General features: G+C 41.0%; 1 pseudogene; it reads left to right on the top strand.

Moving 5' to 3' along the window:
• Positions 1–15,021, top strand: part of LOC139159251 (zinc finger protein 721-like) — a 31,898-nt pseudogene extending 16,877 nt beyond the window's left edge.
• Positions 15,022–15,733: the final 712 nt, after the last annotated feature.

Genomic DNA, 15,733 nt, shown 5'->3' with positions numbered 1-15,733 from the left:
ATCTACTTACCATACATCTGTTAAAGCTAGAGAGGTTTTGCAGCAGCAATCACAGAAAGAAATTTATATGTACCGAGCAGAAGAAACATATTACCCATATTACATTAGCTAATTTGCCTTCTGTCTAACTTGGCGCATCTTCATTTAACGGTATATTCTAAGATTAGAGGCACATAGTTTCAGTTCAGACAGCTATAAACCTTGAACTAATTCCTGTAATGAGAAGGGTGTAGCTACAATTGGAATCTCATTTAGTTTATAGTGCTAAAGATTTCCAAGAGTAAGCATTTTTATCTGTTTCTCAGAAGAGGTTATTCAGCATATCAGAGCACCATAGCTTATTCTGCAGTATTGAATAGGATAGATAAAGTTACTTTTCAGTTTTGGTTACATAAATCCTTGTCCTGTTTTAATGATCTTTGAAACAATGCTGTAACAGCTCTTTTGTAGCGTCTCAAAAATGGAAAATGGAGTGGCGGTACCTGATGATGTCAAACAACCTGGAGGGCTGGCGCATAGAGTGAATACTTATTTTTAAGGACAGTTAAATTCAGAGTACTGTAGTTGATATTGTAAATTTTGACTTTCAAAAGGCTTTGGACAAAGTCCCTCACCAAAGGCTCCTAGAAAAGCTCTTCAGCCATGGAATTAGAGGACAGGTCTTGTCCTGGATTGGTAACTGGCTAAATTGTAGGAAGCAGAATGTGGCAATAAATGGACAATTCTCAGGATGGAAAGAAGTGAGAAGTGGTGTACCCCAAGGTTCAGTTTTGGGACTTTTACTTTTTAATTTATTCATTAATGATCTGGATGTAGAAGTAAACAGTGAGTTAGCAAAGTTTGCTGACGACACTAAATTGCTCTGAATAGTGAAAAGCAATGTTCCCTCTAATTTTTTTTCGGGGTGGGCGGAAAAGTATAGTGTCTGAGCGGCAGTCCCCTTGGGACTGGGTGACTGAAGTGTAAATAAATAAATAAATAAATAAATCCCTTTTTTATTAAAATAAATTAATAATAAAACAAAACCAGAATCTACTACTATTAAAACTAAAACAACCAGCAAAACCAAAAACGTAACTATTAATAAAAACAGGTCAGGGCTGGGTTTTTTTTCTCTCTGTTATTATTTAAGTGCTTTTACCATATGCTTTAAATCAAGAGTCACTTCTCTCTGTTTTTCTCTCTTTCCTGTCATTTTGTGCCTCAATCATTTTCTCATTTCACTTCCCCCCTTTTTTTCTATCACTTCTTTCTCTCTCCCTTTCTTCCACTCTTCTCTATCTCTCTTGCTTTTTCTCTCTCTCTCTCTTTCACTCTTCCTTCCTCTCTCCTCTTTCTTTCTTGCTCTCTCTCACTCTCTCTTCCTTCTTTCTCTCCCCTCTTGTTCTCTCTTTTTCTCAGTTTCTGTCTCCTTGTCTCCTTTCTCTCTCTCTCTCCCTTGTTTGCTTTCTGGTTTTCTTTCTTTCTCTCTCTTGTTTTCTTTCTCTTGCTCTCTCTCTCACTCTTGCTCTCTCTCTCTCTTGCTTTCTCTCTCTCACACACACATTTTCTCTCTCTTGTTCTCTCTCTCTCTATCTCTCCACCCTTTCTATCTCTCTCTCTTTCTCATTTTGCTCTGTCTCTTATTCTCTCTTTCTCTCTCTTCCCTTCTTCTCTGCGGAGGCCGGCGAAGGTTTTTTAGTTTGAATGTTCCGGGTGGGCTGGCAGGGGGATGGGGAACACATGCGCCCGACATTCAAACTAACCTTTGCCGGCCTCCACTGTGAGAAGAACGCCTGCCCCACCTCTCCTGCAGCCCCTTTGCTGACACCCCGGGCGAAAGTGCTCTAGGGGAAGGGACTGCGAGAGGGGCGGGGTGGGCGTTCCCAAAGCGTTCGGAGCGGCTAGCGGCCGGATCAAGAGGACGAGAAGCCGCAGCTGCCACTGCTGCGGGAGGAGCTGCGTCCCAAGGCGGGAAGCGGAGGAGTAGAAAGAGGGGCGCATCAGACGGGCGGGTGGGGTGCAGCAGTGAGAAGCCAGGGGCACAATGGGGCCGGAGGCACTGGGGGGCAGGGGCAGCCGCGGCTCCTTGTGCGGCCTTAGAAAAGGGTGCGTGGGGGGGCTGTTTTGGGGTGCACAGGCACATACCTTATACAGTGATGAAACGTGGAATTGATTGTAGGGAGCTCCAGAAGGATCGCTTCAAATTGAGTGAGTGGGCAACAAAGTGGCAAATGCATTTTAACCTAAACAAGTGCAAAGTTATGCATATCGATGTTAGGTTTTTGGTGGACAGCCCAATGAAGATGTATACCCAGTGTGCAGCAGCAGTAAAAAAAGCAAATTCCATGCCTGCCATGATTAGGAAGGGAATTGAAAATAGGTTGGCAACTGCTGTATTGCCTCTGAAACCAGGTTGCAACGCCTTAGTCTCTTCAGCCTTGAAAGATGGTGTTGAAGGGGTGACTTGATCAAAGTCTATATATTATTATTATTATTATTATTATTATTATTATTATTATTATTATTATTATTATTATTTAAATTTGTATGCCGCCCCTCTCCGAAGACTCATGCATGGGATAGAAAAGATGGATAGAGAAATATTCTTTTCTCTATCACACAATACTAGGAGGTGGGGGCACTCCCTAAAGCTCATACGTAAGAAAGTGAGGACAAAGTGAAATATTTCTTCACCCAGAGAGTTATTGGTTTTTGGAATTCACTTCCAGAAGAGGTCACGACAGCTGTCAGCCTGGATAGCTTTAAGGCAGGATTAGACAGATTCATAGATGCCAAATGTATCTGTGCTTATTGAAATGGATGTCCAAGTGTCACCTCTATGTTGGTTGAGGCAGGCAGGGTTCCCATGGGTACCATTTGTTGGGTGTCAAGGAAAAGGGAGGGTTTTGCCTTCTCTTTCTGCTCAAGATCCCCATGGACAATTGGTGGGCCACTGTGTGACATAGAATGCTGGACACGATGGGCTTTGGCCTGATTCATCATGGCCCTTATGTTCTTAAAAATCCAGGAGCATCTCGTATTATGACTGCAATAGAGCCCAGTTTTTTAATATTTCCCCCCATTTTATGACTGTTCTTGCCCCGTTTCTTAAGTGAATCACCGGAGTTAGGACCACTTGTGAAATGAATTTGGCTTCCCCATTGGCTTGTCTTGTCATAAGGTTACAAAAGGTGATGACATGATCCAGGGACAATGCAACTGTCTTGAATCGGTTGCCAAGCATCCAAAGTTTGATCAGGTGATCTTGGAGGGTCATAAGTTTGAAAAGTGGTCATCAATCACTTTCTTCAGTGTTTCTGTAAGTTTGAGCAAATTGTAAATTGTAGTAAATTGACAACTGCCCATAGTTGACTAAAATTTAATATACCGTAAGTACAATTTATTTCTGGTTATCTGATACCTCTTGCTGCTTCCTCAGTACTTTTATGGGCCAAATATCTGGACCGAGCCCTTTCTCTGGCTGTTCTGCCTTTCCCATCCTTGCTTGTCTGAGGAAGGCTCAAGTGAGAGATCGGATTTCTCCTTCCGGATTGTTGGCTGTTGCACGTAAAGTAGTTCAGTTTGCGAGGATCACAGCCTGTTCCTTTAGCAGCTAAGATTTGTTTTCACACACAGTTATTTTATGAGTCTCTTGAGTCTGAACTGATTCCACCACATTTATCACTGGATCTTTTAAACCAATTGTCCCCAACCCCCCAGACGGTGGCATGTTTGGAAGTGGGTCACGCAAATAGTGTATGAACCTAGTTCCACTTGCGCAAGTAGCACGAAAATCTCCATTTGTGGGAGAGGTGGATGTGTGAGCCAGCTGCTTCCACAAATGGACCTGCACGCACAACCATTTTCCTGCTTGTTGTAGTGGGCCATCCTCTCTCTCCCACCCTCCCACCGGTCGCTGGGCTACCAAACCCAGTCCTCGGAGAGGGGCGGCATACAAATCAAATAAATAAATGATTAACAAACCAAATAATTTTGAAACTCATAAGAAAGAGTACAGAGAATAGTAATCAAGATGATCAGGGTTAGGAAGCTAAAAAGTGAACTATTGCAGGAAATGGGCATGGCTAGTCCAGTGAAGGACCAGGGGAGACATGATAGCAGTGGTCCAATCCTTGAGAGGCTGCCACAGAGAGGACGGGGTCAAGCTATTTTCCAAGGGAGGGGGTCAAGGAGAGATTCAACCTGGGAATAAGGAGAACTCTTCTGACTTGAGAAAAATCAACCAATGGAACAGATGTTGCCTTCAGAGGTTGTGAGAGCTTCATCACTAGAAGTTTTGAAGAAGAGACTGAATTGCCATCTGTCAGAAACGGTGTAGGGCCGTGATGGTGAACCTATGGCAATGATGGCGAAGTATGGAACAGGTGCCACAGGTGACATTTGGAGCCATATCTGCTGGTAAGGGATGTGTTGCCCTCGCTCAGCTCCAAGGTGCATTTGTGTGCCGGCCAGCTGATTTTGGCCTTCAAAGAGGCTCTGGGAGGGCATTTTTGGCTTCCAGAGAGCATCCGTGTGATTGCGGAGGACGTTTTTACCCTCCTGCAGCTGAAGGAAAGACTTTGGTGCCTGGGAAGGGGGAAACCCGAGGATACTGGACCCACTAGAATTTTCAGCTTCCAGAAAACTTCCGAGGGTGGGGGAAGCTGTTTTTGCCCTCCCCAGGCATTGAATTATGAGTGTGGGCACTCGCTCCTTCGGCACCCAAGGAAAAAAAAGGTTCGCCATCACTGACCTATCGCATGCATGGCACAGGTCGCACACATAGTCATATTTGTTGGAACGCAAGCTGTTCCCCATGCTCAGCTCCAAAGCCTCTGGAGGTGGGGAGGGCAAAAATGTCCTTACTGGGCCCACTGGAAGTCAGGAAATGGGGGACTGTGGGCACGTGGAGGGGTATTGAATATGGGTGTGGGCACACGTAGAACCCACCTCTTTTATGACATAACATGACATACTACATAACATCATATATCAGCTTCTCTAAAGACCTATGTGTACCAATCAGGAACTTGCGAATATACAGTAATAATAAACCTTGGTTCAACTCTCAAAACAACACGACAGAGCACTGCACACTAAGACAACTTGACACAAGAACAGATTTTTCCTTAACACCATCACTCTGCTAAACAAATTATTCCCTCAACACTGTCAAACTATTTACTAAGTCTGTACTACTATTACTACTAGTTTTTTTTCATCATCCCTATCACCCATTTCCTCCCACTTGTGACTGTATGACTGTAACTTGTTGCTTGTATCCTTAAGATTTTTATTAATATTATTTCCTCATTGCTTATAGGACCCCTAGGACAATATTAAATTCTGTACTCATGATTCTTGAAAAATGTATGCTTTGTTTTATGTACACTGAGAGCATATGCACCGAAGAAGAATTCCTCGTGGGTTCAATCACAATTGGCAAATAAAGAATTCTATTCTATTCTAATTAAAAATACATGAAACTTTTCAAATTATTATTAGGAGAGAATACTTCAGGCTTTCAGCTTCCTTAAAATATTCAAATATTGTTCATTGACAATTCCATTTAAACATGTGCCAGCAATGTGTAACAGCTGCCAAAAAAGCCAACCCGATTCTAGGCTGCATTAACAGGGATGGAATCAAGATCACGTGAAGTGTTAATACCTCTTTATAAGGCCTTGGTGAGGCCACATTTGGAACACTGCATTCAGTTTTGGTCACGACAATGCAAAAAGGATGTTGAGACTCAAGAAAGAGTACACAGAGAAGAGCAACAAAGTTGATTAGGGGACTGGAGGCTAAAACATGAAGAATGGCTGCAGGAACTGGGTATGTCTAGTTCAATGACAAGAAAGACCAGGGGAGACTATAGGTTTTTAAGAAGATGTTGGATAATCACTTGTCTGAAGTAATGTAGGGTGTCCTGGCTATGCAGGGCGTTGGACTGAAAGGCCTTCAAGTTCCCTTCCAACATTATTATTATTATTATTATTATTATTATTATTATTATTATTATTATTATTATTAATTAAGTTGCTTCTTAACCACAATTTTTTCTACATCCTTTCATTAATTGCAGCTAAATCTCTTTTTTCTTCAACCCTCATCTCCAAATCCAAAGTAATATTTTCAAACCACTGAAATGTGCATTACTTTTGGCAAGAAAAAAAATATTCTCGTTACATCAAAGGTTCCTGCTAAAATTTGCTGAGGCGTATTCTCTACTGAACACCAGAATAAAACTTCATGTCTCTTATTTATTGTTCCCTTGCAATATTTGAGCTTTATATTTATTTTTCAGAATTTGCCTTCCTTAATTTTCCATTTTTTCTCTAGTTACATATGTGACTTTATTCCCTCCGTCTTCATTTGTCCATAATTGCGGCTTGTTTTGAGGTAAAAAATATTTAAGGTCTACACGTTTGAGGTTTCCCTTCATTTTGGTACTTTTCTTTTCATGCCTCTTTTTTATCAGGATCTATACTTCAGGATTATTCACATTATTACAGTCTGCCTTTGGTGTTTCCAAACCCAAAGGCATCCAGGCAGCTATAATAACTGAACTCGTTAAAGAAAAAATACAAATCTTAATTTTCCTCAAACTGTCTCCGCCTTCCAAGAGAACTGAGCATGCGCCGGCATCTTCTCCAAAACAGAAACAGAAGGCGGGATTCCCGAGGCATTTTGCAGCAAAGACTTGAAAAGCTGTTCACCTTTTCTGCGGTCTCCGGTTGTGCTCTCCCCTCACACACACAACTGTGAGTCTTCGGGCGAGTCTTCCTAGCAAACGAAGAGGCTGCAGGGAAATTTTGCACTTAGAGATCGGGGTTCAGTGATGGGGCTTTTCTCCCGCGCTGGAGGCTCTTTGCATGGAGGGGGAGGGGGAGAGATGGTCTTTGCAAAAGAGAGATTCGAGCCTCTAAGTCAGTGTTGACTCCTGGACAGTTTCCCTGCCTATTTCCTGGCTCCGTTTCCAGAAGGGGTTTCCCTCCCCTCCCCCTTCCAAGGACGAGAGAAGCGAGCAGTCGGAGTCCCTCCTGTTAGCTTTGCATGCAAGGCTGCCTCTCCACGTGCGAGGATCTGGTGCAAGGACGTGTTCTTAACTATGCACGTTAGAAATGATATCAAAGTATCTTTTAAATTATATTAAATATATAAATACTGTATTGTAAATTATATCATATTAAATTATGATTAGGCAGAGAGAGCCATTTGGTTCAAGCACAAGGCTCAGAAACCAAGAGATTTCTAGTACAACTTTTGGCATAAAAGCCTTGAGCCCATCCCAGCTCTCAGCCCAATCTGCTTCACAGGGATGTTGTTCTGGGGAAAGTACTAATGTATAAAAATAACAAGAAGAGATAAGAATAAAAATTAATTTTTTATAAAAACTAGGAAGTAGATATTAAATTACATGGATCAGGGTCGCCCAGAAAGTCATGCACCACATTTTTTCCTCTCAGCCTACAGTAATGGTATGGATGTGAAACTTTAGATATACTGCACATTATTTCAATTGTCAGGAGTGCGTGTGTAAATTTTGTGTTTATTGAGATAGATAGTGTAGGTGCAACAGTTGTTTGAAAGGGCGTCTGTACGTGATGTACGTTACAAGCGTGTGTCATCATTGAATTTCTCACTGGAGAGAAAGAAATTGTTGGGAACATTGGCCAACGTTTGTGTCGTTTATGGAGAACCTGCAGTTGACAGAAGTACGGTTAGTCGCTGGGCACAGAGGGTGAAGCCATTAGAAGACGGAAATGCCTTTGTGACCAAAACAAGGAGTGGTACTGAAAGGGCATACATGACCTTGTGTCTCGCTGGAGGAAGGCCATAGAACGGGACGGAGATTACATGGAAAAATAGGGAGTGTAGAAAAAACATCATTCTTTCTTGTTTGAAAATTCCATTGTGTTCAATAAATAATTGTTGAAGGAAAAATGTGCATTACTTTCTGGGCAACCCTCGTAAATGTGTTTTCCAATATTTTGATAGACATTGATCTTGAAGGGTTCACTGCAATTTCCCCCATTTGTAGGCAGTGCAAACTAAATAATAAGATTGCACCTCCTTCCAAGACCTTGGTGGGTGCAGACATATTTTTTTACTAAATCTTCCCTCTCTCCCATTATTCCATTTCCCCCCCCCCATTTTAGGTATGTAAGCTCAAAATATTTTCTGCTTCTTCTGGAATCTTAAGTATCTTGTCTGGGAAGAGAGCTGAATGGCCTTGGAAAATTTGGCCTGACTTCTACCTAACGGAAAAACCTATGAAACTCCTTGGGTCCATTTTGGAGCTAGATTAGAGATCAGAAAGAAGATGGAGGGACAACACCCAGCAGATGCAGAAATTAGAAAACACTCTCCAGCTGCTCAGCCATGGAGCCGTGGGAAGAACGGGGCAAGTCCTGGGCGGAAGAGCCACAAAGAGGCTTCCAATAGTCCAGAGGTTCAATGCTGTCACTTCAGAAAAATGCAGTTTCAGGAGAGGAGTCGTCCCCGAGATATTTGCACTCGGCTTCACTACCTTTGTCATCAGTGGCTGCAACCAGAAAAACACACCAAGGCTCAGATGCTGGACCTGGTGCTCCTGGAGCAATTGCTGGCGGTCCTTCCCCCAGAGATGGCCAGATGGGTGCGGGAGTGTGGAGCAGAGACCAGTTCCCAGGCGGTGTCCCTGGCTGAAGGCTTCTTGCTGACCCAGGAGGAGGAAAAGATGAAAGAAGAGTTGCAGGTGGGAGAATGTAACCATGGCAACTCTAAAGTGGATCCCTCTGAATTTGTCAATCCCTTTCTGGCAGAGTTTTCTGGGATTATTAACTCCTAATGGCATTTGCTCTCGTCTTCCAGATGATTTGGGGCAATTCTTCCATTCTGTTTCAGCAATGGACATTGGGGTCTTCTAATGTCAAGGTGCAGTATGACAGATAATTTATTTACATCTGTGTTCTCTGTCTCTCGTTCTGCATCATCTCCAGAAATCTGTGGAAGCTGTGACTGAGTATAGAGAGGAGGGGAAAGATTCATTCAGATCTTCTCAAGAGTTGATCTTCAGGGAGAACATCCAGAAAGATCAAAGTCAAGACTCTACGCAAGGTAAGAAAAGCTCTTTCTGTGTGAGGTCAGATTTCAACATTTAGCTGATTCTTTCACGCCACTTTATTGGAGTGTCCCTCTTTAACAAATCTGCCTCCACCGTTTTTTAATCTTTCTCGCAGAGAGTAGAAAGCTGTCCTTGGATTCTTCAGATTCACCTCTTTGTGATGGAGCTGAAACGCTACTTCAGGTAAGGAGGAAGATCACAAAAGGCCCCTGGATCAGAAGGCTCCTCCTTCTGTCTCCCAGGGTTTTTCTCACACACCATTACAAAAAATATATATCCTTTTTTGCCCGTTGAAAAGAATACAGTGGTACCTCTACCTAAGAATGCCTCTACTTAACTACTTTTCTAGATAAGAACCGGGTGTTCAAGATTTTTTTGCCTATTCTTAAGAAACATTTTCTACTTAAGAACCCAAGCCCAGAAAAATTTCCCAGGAAATTTGAGAGCGGCACGAAGGCCTGGCCGGTTTCCTGCCATTCCCCCTGGGTTTCTCCCTCTGGCGCAGTGTATGGGAGGCAGCCTCGCACTGGGTGTATGGGAGGCATGAGCTCCTCCTTGCTTCTTCAGGGACCCCCCCCTTTTTTTAAAGCCCATAAGCATATAGAGTTCCATTGCAACCTCTTTTTTAATTCCTCCATGAGAGTGTTGGAGGTGGAGTCCATTAGTCCCCGAGTGGATAAAGTGAGCCATTGGAAAACATGTCAGGTGGGTTTAACCAGTATTTTGCTCTGCCCGCTCTAGAAAGAATAGAATAGAATAGAATTTTATTGGCCAAGTGTGATTGGACACACAAGGAATTTGTCTTAACTACCAATTGACCAAGAATATTTTAGAATGGGATGCCCTAAGGCTGTGGTGACGAACCTATGGCACAGCTGGCACACGAGACGTTGCCCTAGCTCAGCTCCAACATGCAGGTGTGTGCTGGCCAGCTGTTTTTTAGCTTGCACAGGGACGTTTTTGGCTTCCAGAGGGCCTCTGGGGGGGATGTAAAGGCAAACAGCCCTCCCCCAGTGGGTCGACCTCTAGGGAGGCACAGAATGCCATGATTGCCACATCAGAATGAAGCAGTGGAGAAAGTTTTCTCAATGAGACGACCTCGATTGTATCAAGATCTCTCCTTTTATTGTATTTTACTTTTCCTGACATGTGGTACAGAATAACCAATCCGCGAACGCCACATACATTAAACCATCCTCCAACTACCATTCACTCATGCACTGTATAAGGCAACCTCCTCGTGACTTCCCTATAGATAATTAACGGAAGCTCCAATCTTTGCCTTTTCCTCGATTGTGTGTTTACTGGTGATTAGCAAAGGAATGAGAGTAAGGCATATATTTCCTTATATGGAAGTTAGCTATAGGTTTTCTTCATGTTGTATATCAAGTTAATTATTTTCCACGTGGTCATGGATTCTGCAGCTTGCTTACTCAGTCTGGACTTTGCTGCCTTAACCCTGCTGTTCTGTTCGAAAAAAGTTCCTAATGTTATGTTCCCGGGTCACCCTGACCCGGACCGAAAACTCTTCATTTGCAGTGCTTATGTTTGGTCTTTTTGAAAGCTTTTTTCACCTGGAAACATGTTTGAACATTTCTGCACACAATGGAATGAAAATTGAACTGAAAAAATTAATCCTTATTGGTTTATTTTGCACATAAATGTGCCTCCCCCCCCGTTTTTGTGAAAGTTTTTTCAATTTATGGATAGTTTTGCTTGCAAAATCCATTCTATTTTACTAAAGTTGGTGTGGGATTGGTAGCTTGAACATTTCTGCACACAATGATATGAAAATTGAACTGAGAAAATTAATCCTTATTGGTTTATTTTGCTCATAAATGGGCCCCCATGCTTATACTCAAATAGGCTTATACTCGAGTAGGCTTATACTCGAGTATAAAATGATATGGTCTTATATTCAAAAATAAACCAATAAGAATCATTTTTTTTCAGTTCATTTCTATTTTTCTTATGCTTAGGATTGTTCAATTTAGTATATCAAAACTTTTGAGTTTATTGATAATTTTGCCTGCAAAATGCATTCTATTTTACTATTCTATTTTGGTGTGGGATTGGTAGCTTGAACCTTTCTGAACATAATGATATGAAAATTAAACTGAAAAAATGATCCTTATTGGTTTATTTTGCTCATAAATGGGCCCCCATGCTTATACTCAAATAGGCTTATACTCGAGTAGGCTTATACTCGAGTATAAAACAATAAACCAATAAGAGTCATTTTTTTCAGTTCATTTATATTTTTCTTATGTTCAGGATTGTTCAATTTAGTATATCAAACCTTTTGGGGGAAAATTCCTTAGGGATTTGTAGCCTTAAAAAATATAAATTGACACGAAATTCAGAAAGGATGGGGGGAGGGGCTTTTTGATCAAAATAAAAATATAAGTCTCAATTTTTCCAGTTCAATTTTCATATCATTATGTTCATAAATGTTCAAACTAGTTTTCCAGTTGAAAAAGTTTTCAAAAAGATTAAATTCAAGTACCTAAAAAAAATATTTTTGGTCCTGTCATATACAAACAGAAACAGATTTGAAGTTATGATTTTTTTTTGCCCAGAAAACAATTAGCCACCACCCCAAAAATATTTTTTGATGACCAGCATTGTTAAATTGAGTAAATGAATGCCTAAGATTTTAAAGAATATTTCGGATTTGGAGCATAAAAAAATAAAAAGTGAAAATGATTGCAAGCAGCCGAGGGGGGGGGGGGAGGCCTTATTTCTGATGTTAAAAAACCAGTAAGAATCATTTTTTTCAGTTCCTTTATATTTTTCTTATATTCAGAAATGTTCAAGCTACCAATCCCACACCAACTCCAGTAAAATAGAATGGATTTTGCAAGCAAAACTATCCATAAATTGAAAAAAAATCACAAAAACGGGGGGGGGCGGCACATTTATGTGCAAAATAAACCAATAAGGATTAATTTTTTCATTTCAATTTTCATATCATTGTGTGCAGAAATGTTCAGACTACTTTCCAAGTGAAAAAAGTTTTCAAATTGACCAAACATAAGCACTTCAAATGAAGTGTTTTCGGTCCGGGTCGTATGTGACCCGAACATAACATTAGGAACTTTTTTTGCTCAGCAAAAACTAAGCCCCCCACCCCCCCAAAAAAATTCTCATAGAGAGAACCCCTGAAATGATGAAAAGTCATGAAATTTCAAGTTTCAGATATGCAGGGAAAATTTTTTACAGGGACTCAAACTTGGCTTCGGGTCGCATACGACCCGAACAGAACAGCAGGGTTAATATAGTGGAAAAATAAGGTTTATACAGCACCCATTAGGCTAAAACATCACCCTCCAGTAATATTCCATGCCTAAAAACTTATGATTACAACATGGGTGTGTCTTTTTAGCCTCCCTCAGCTCCACGGAAGCCTTTGGAACCTGGGGAGGGCGAAACATGAGCCTACTGTGCTCACCAGACGTTGTGAAACAGGGCAATTCCGGTAGCAGGCGGACGCAGACTTTTGGCACCTGAGGGAAAAAACCTTCGCCCTAAGGCATTGCAAACACTCCCAGCTTCATCAAACATCATTCATTTGGTCCATCAGCCAAAACTGATGAGATCTCATTCTGAAATCTGCAGAAGATACCAATTTTGTTTACGTGACCTCTTCTCCTAAAATTGGTGAAAAAAACCTATAAAATTGTTATTGGGATTATCCATTAATAAGGAAACCTTTGTCCTTGCTCAGGACGTTCTGTCTTTGGAGGACGTGGCCGTGTATTTCTCAGAGGAGGAGTGGTTTCAACTGGACACTGACCAAAAAGCCCTCCATGAAGAAGTCATGCTGGAGAATTCCAGGAATCTGTTTTCTCTGGGTAAGATCCCCTTTATGTGCTCAGAAATAGAAGAGAGTTAAATGTTATTTCAGGGGTGGGAAATACTTTATTCACAGTGCATTCAGCAAGCATTCATGCCCCCTTCACTGTGTAGAATTTTTTTATGCTGCGGCATGAGTCTACAGTTGTTGAAATTCATTTTTTTCTCATTCATCTACACTTGGTACCTGATGATGATGATGATAATGATGTGGAAAAAAAGTTTTAGAAATCTTTGTAAATGTATTTGTTTCTAGAATATTGTTTTAATCTTTTGAGCAAACCGACTTTATGGAAGAAAGAAATTTATTGAAAGAAAGCCTGGCTTTTTACCTAAAGAATTTGTGTTTGTAGCATATGGTGGGTGAGTTTTTCACCTGCAGAAGGTAAATACATCAAGTAGCCACAGTTAATCACCATTCCTAATTGAAGTCTTCAATAAAAAACACTGTAGCAGGCTTTCTTGTAAAAATATATTTTACTTTTCTTCTCATCAAAATACCTCTCTCACCTTTACGTTTAACTACTATATCAAACTATCTACAATACTCTCATATAACTCTTACTACATCCACCACTGCAACCACTAAGTACTAACTACAAACCATCCAGCACAAAACCACTCTATAACAAAACCACTCTATAACAAACCACACCCATGCAAGGATGTTACTCCTATTATATAGGTTACAGCCAATCAGGTTGCAGCATAATTAACAAACCCTTGATTACATACTGTTATGGCTGACATCAGCCTTCCCTATAGTTACAAACCATTTTGATTTGTAGGTTTTTATTGTTCCCTTTTCTTGCTACAGCTTTCATTTTTTCTTTTTCAAGGTTTTAATGGGCAAGAAAACAAGAATTGGAAGGAGGAACACCAAGCAATCCATCTTAATTCTGACAAGAGGATCCACACAGGAGAAAGACCTTATAAATGCATGGAGTGTGGAAAGAGCTTTGGCCATAGCACTAATTTTCTTCGACACAACAGGAGCCACACAGGAGAAAGACCTTATAAGTACATGGAGTGTGGAAAGACCTTTATTTGTACCACTGGTCTTAATTCTCACATGAAGATCCACACAGGAGAGAAACCATATCAATGCATGGAATGTGGGAAGAGCTTTACCCGTAGTACTTATCACAGTTCCCATAAGAGGAGCCACACAGGAGAAAGACGTTATAAATGCACAGAATGTGGAAAGAGCTTTGGCCATAGCAGTAATCTTCTTCAACACAAGAGGAGCCACACAGGAGAAAGACCTTATAAGTGCATGGAGTGTGGAAAGACGTTTATTTGTACCACTGGTCTTAATTCCCACAACAGGAGCCACACAGGAGAAAGACGTTATAAATGCACAGAATGTGGAAAAAGCTTTGGCCATAGGAGTACTCTTCTTCGACACAATAGGACCCACACAGGAGAAAGACCTTATAAGTGCATGGAGTGTGGAAAGACCTTTATTTCTACCGCTGGTCTTAAATCCCACAAGAAGATCCACACAGGAGAGAAACCCTATCAATGCATGGAGTGTGGAAAGAGCTTTGGCTGTAGCAGTGATCTTCTTCGACACAAGAGGAGCCACACAGGAGAGAAACCCTATCAATGCATGGAGTGTGGAAAGAGCTTTGGCCATAGCAGTAATCTACTTCGACACAAGAGGAGCCACACACGAGAGAAACCCTATCAATGCATGGAGTGTGGAAAGAGCTTTGGCCGTAGTGATGGTGTCAGTTCCCACAAGAGGAGCCACACAAGAGTCACATAAAATTTGAAGTGTGGAAATGGCTTTGAAAAGAGTTGTGATCTCACTTTACATAAAAGGCTCCCTTTGGGAGAAAAAAAACATATGGATCCATGGAGTGAGGAAAGAACTTTGTAAGGAGTAAAGCTCTTACTCGCCATAGAAACATCCACACACAAGATAAATGATATGAATAAAAGAATTGTGGGGAAAGGTTCAATAGAGATTTCTGAAATAAAATCAATATGATTTCTGCAAAAGGAAATCATGTCTTACAAATTTGTTACAATTCTTTGAGGGTGTAAATAAACACATAGATGAAGGGGAACTGGTTGATATTGTATATCTTGACTTTCAAAAGGCTTTTGACCACGTTCCTCACCAAAGGCTCCAAAAAAAGCTCTTCAGCCACGGAATTAGAGGACAGGTCTTGTTCCGGATTGGTGACTGGCTAAATTGTAGGAAGCAAAGGGTGGCAATAAATGGACAATTCTCAGGATGGAAAGAAGTGAGAAGTGGTGTACCCCAAGGGTTCAGTTTTGGGACCTTTACTTTTTAATTGATTCATTAATGATCTGGATGTAGAAGCAAATAGTGAGGTAGCAAAGTTTACTGACGACACTAAATTGCTCTGGATAGTGAAAAGCAATGTTCCCTCTAATTTTTTCCGAGGTGGGCGGAAAAGTATGGTGTCTGAGCGGCAGTCCACTTGGGACTGGGTGACATAGAAGTATTAATTAATTAATTAATTTATCCCTTTTTTATTAAAATAAATTTATAATAAAACAAAACCAGAATCTATTACTATTAAAACTAAAACAACCAGCAAAACAAAAAACATAACTATTAATAAAAACAGGTGAGCGCTGGGGGGAATTTTCTCTGTTATTTAAGTGCTTTTACCATATGCTTTAAATCAAAAGTCACTTCTCTCTCTGTTTCTCTCTCCTGTCATTCTCTGCCTCAATCATTTTCTCATTTCACTTTTTCCCCCTTTTTTCTATCACTTCTTTCTCTATCTCTTCCTTCCACTCTTCTCT

This window comes from Erythrolamprus reginae, chromosome 2 (genome assembly GCF_031021105.1).
Source record: "Erythrolamprus reginae isolate rEryReg1 chromosome 2, rEryReg1.hap1, whole genome shotgun sequence".
Taxonomy (NCBI): Eukaryota; Metazoa; Chordata; class Lepidosauria; order Squamata; family Dipsadidae; genus Erythrolamprus; species Erythrolamprus reginae.
Note: the sequence above shows the minus strand (reverse complement) of the source record. Positions and strands in the feature narration are given on the sequence as shown.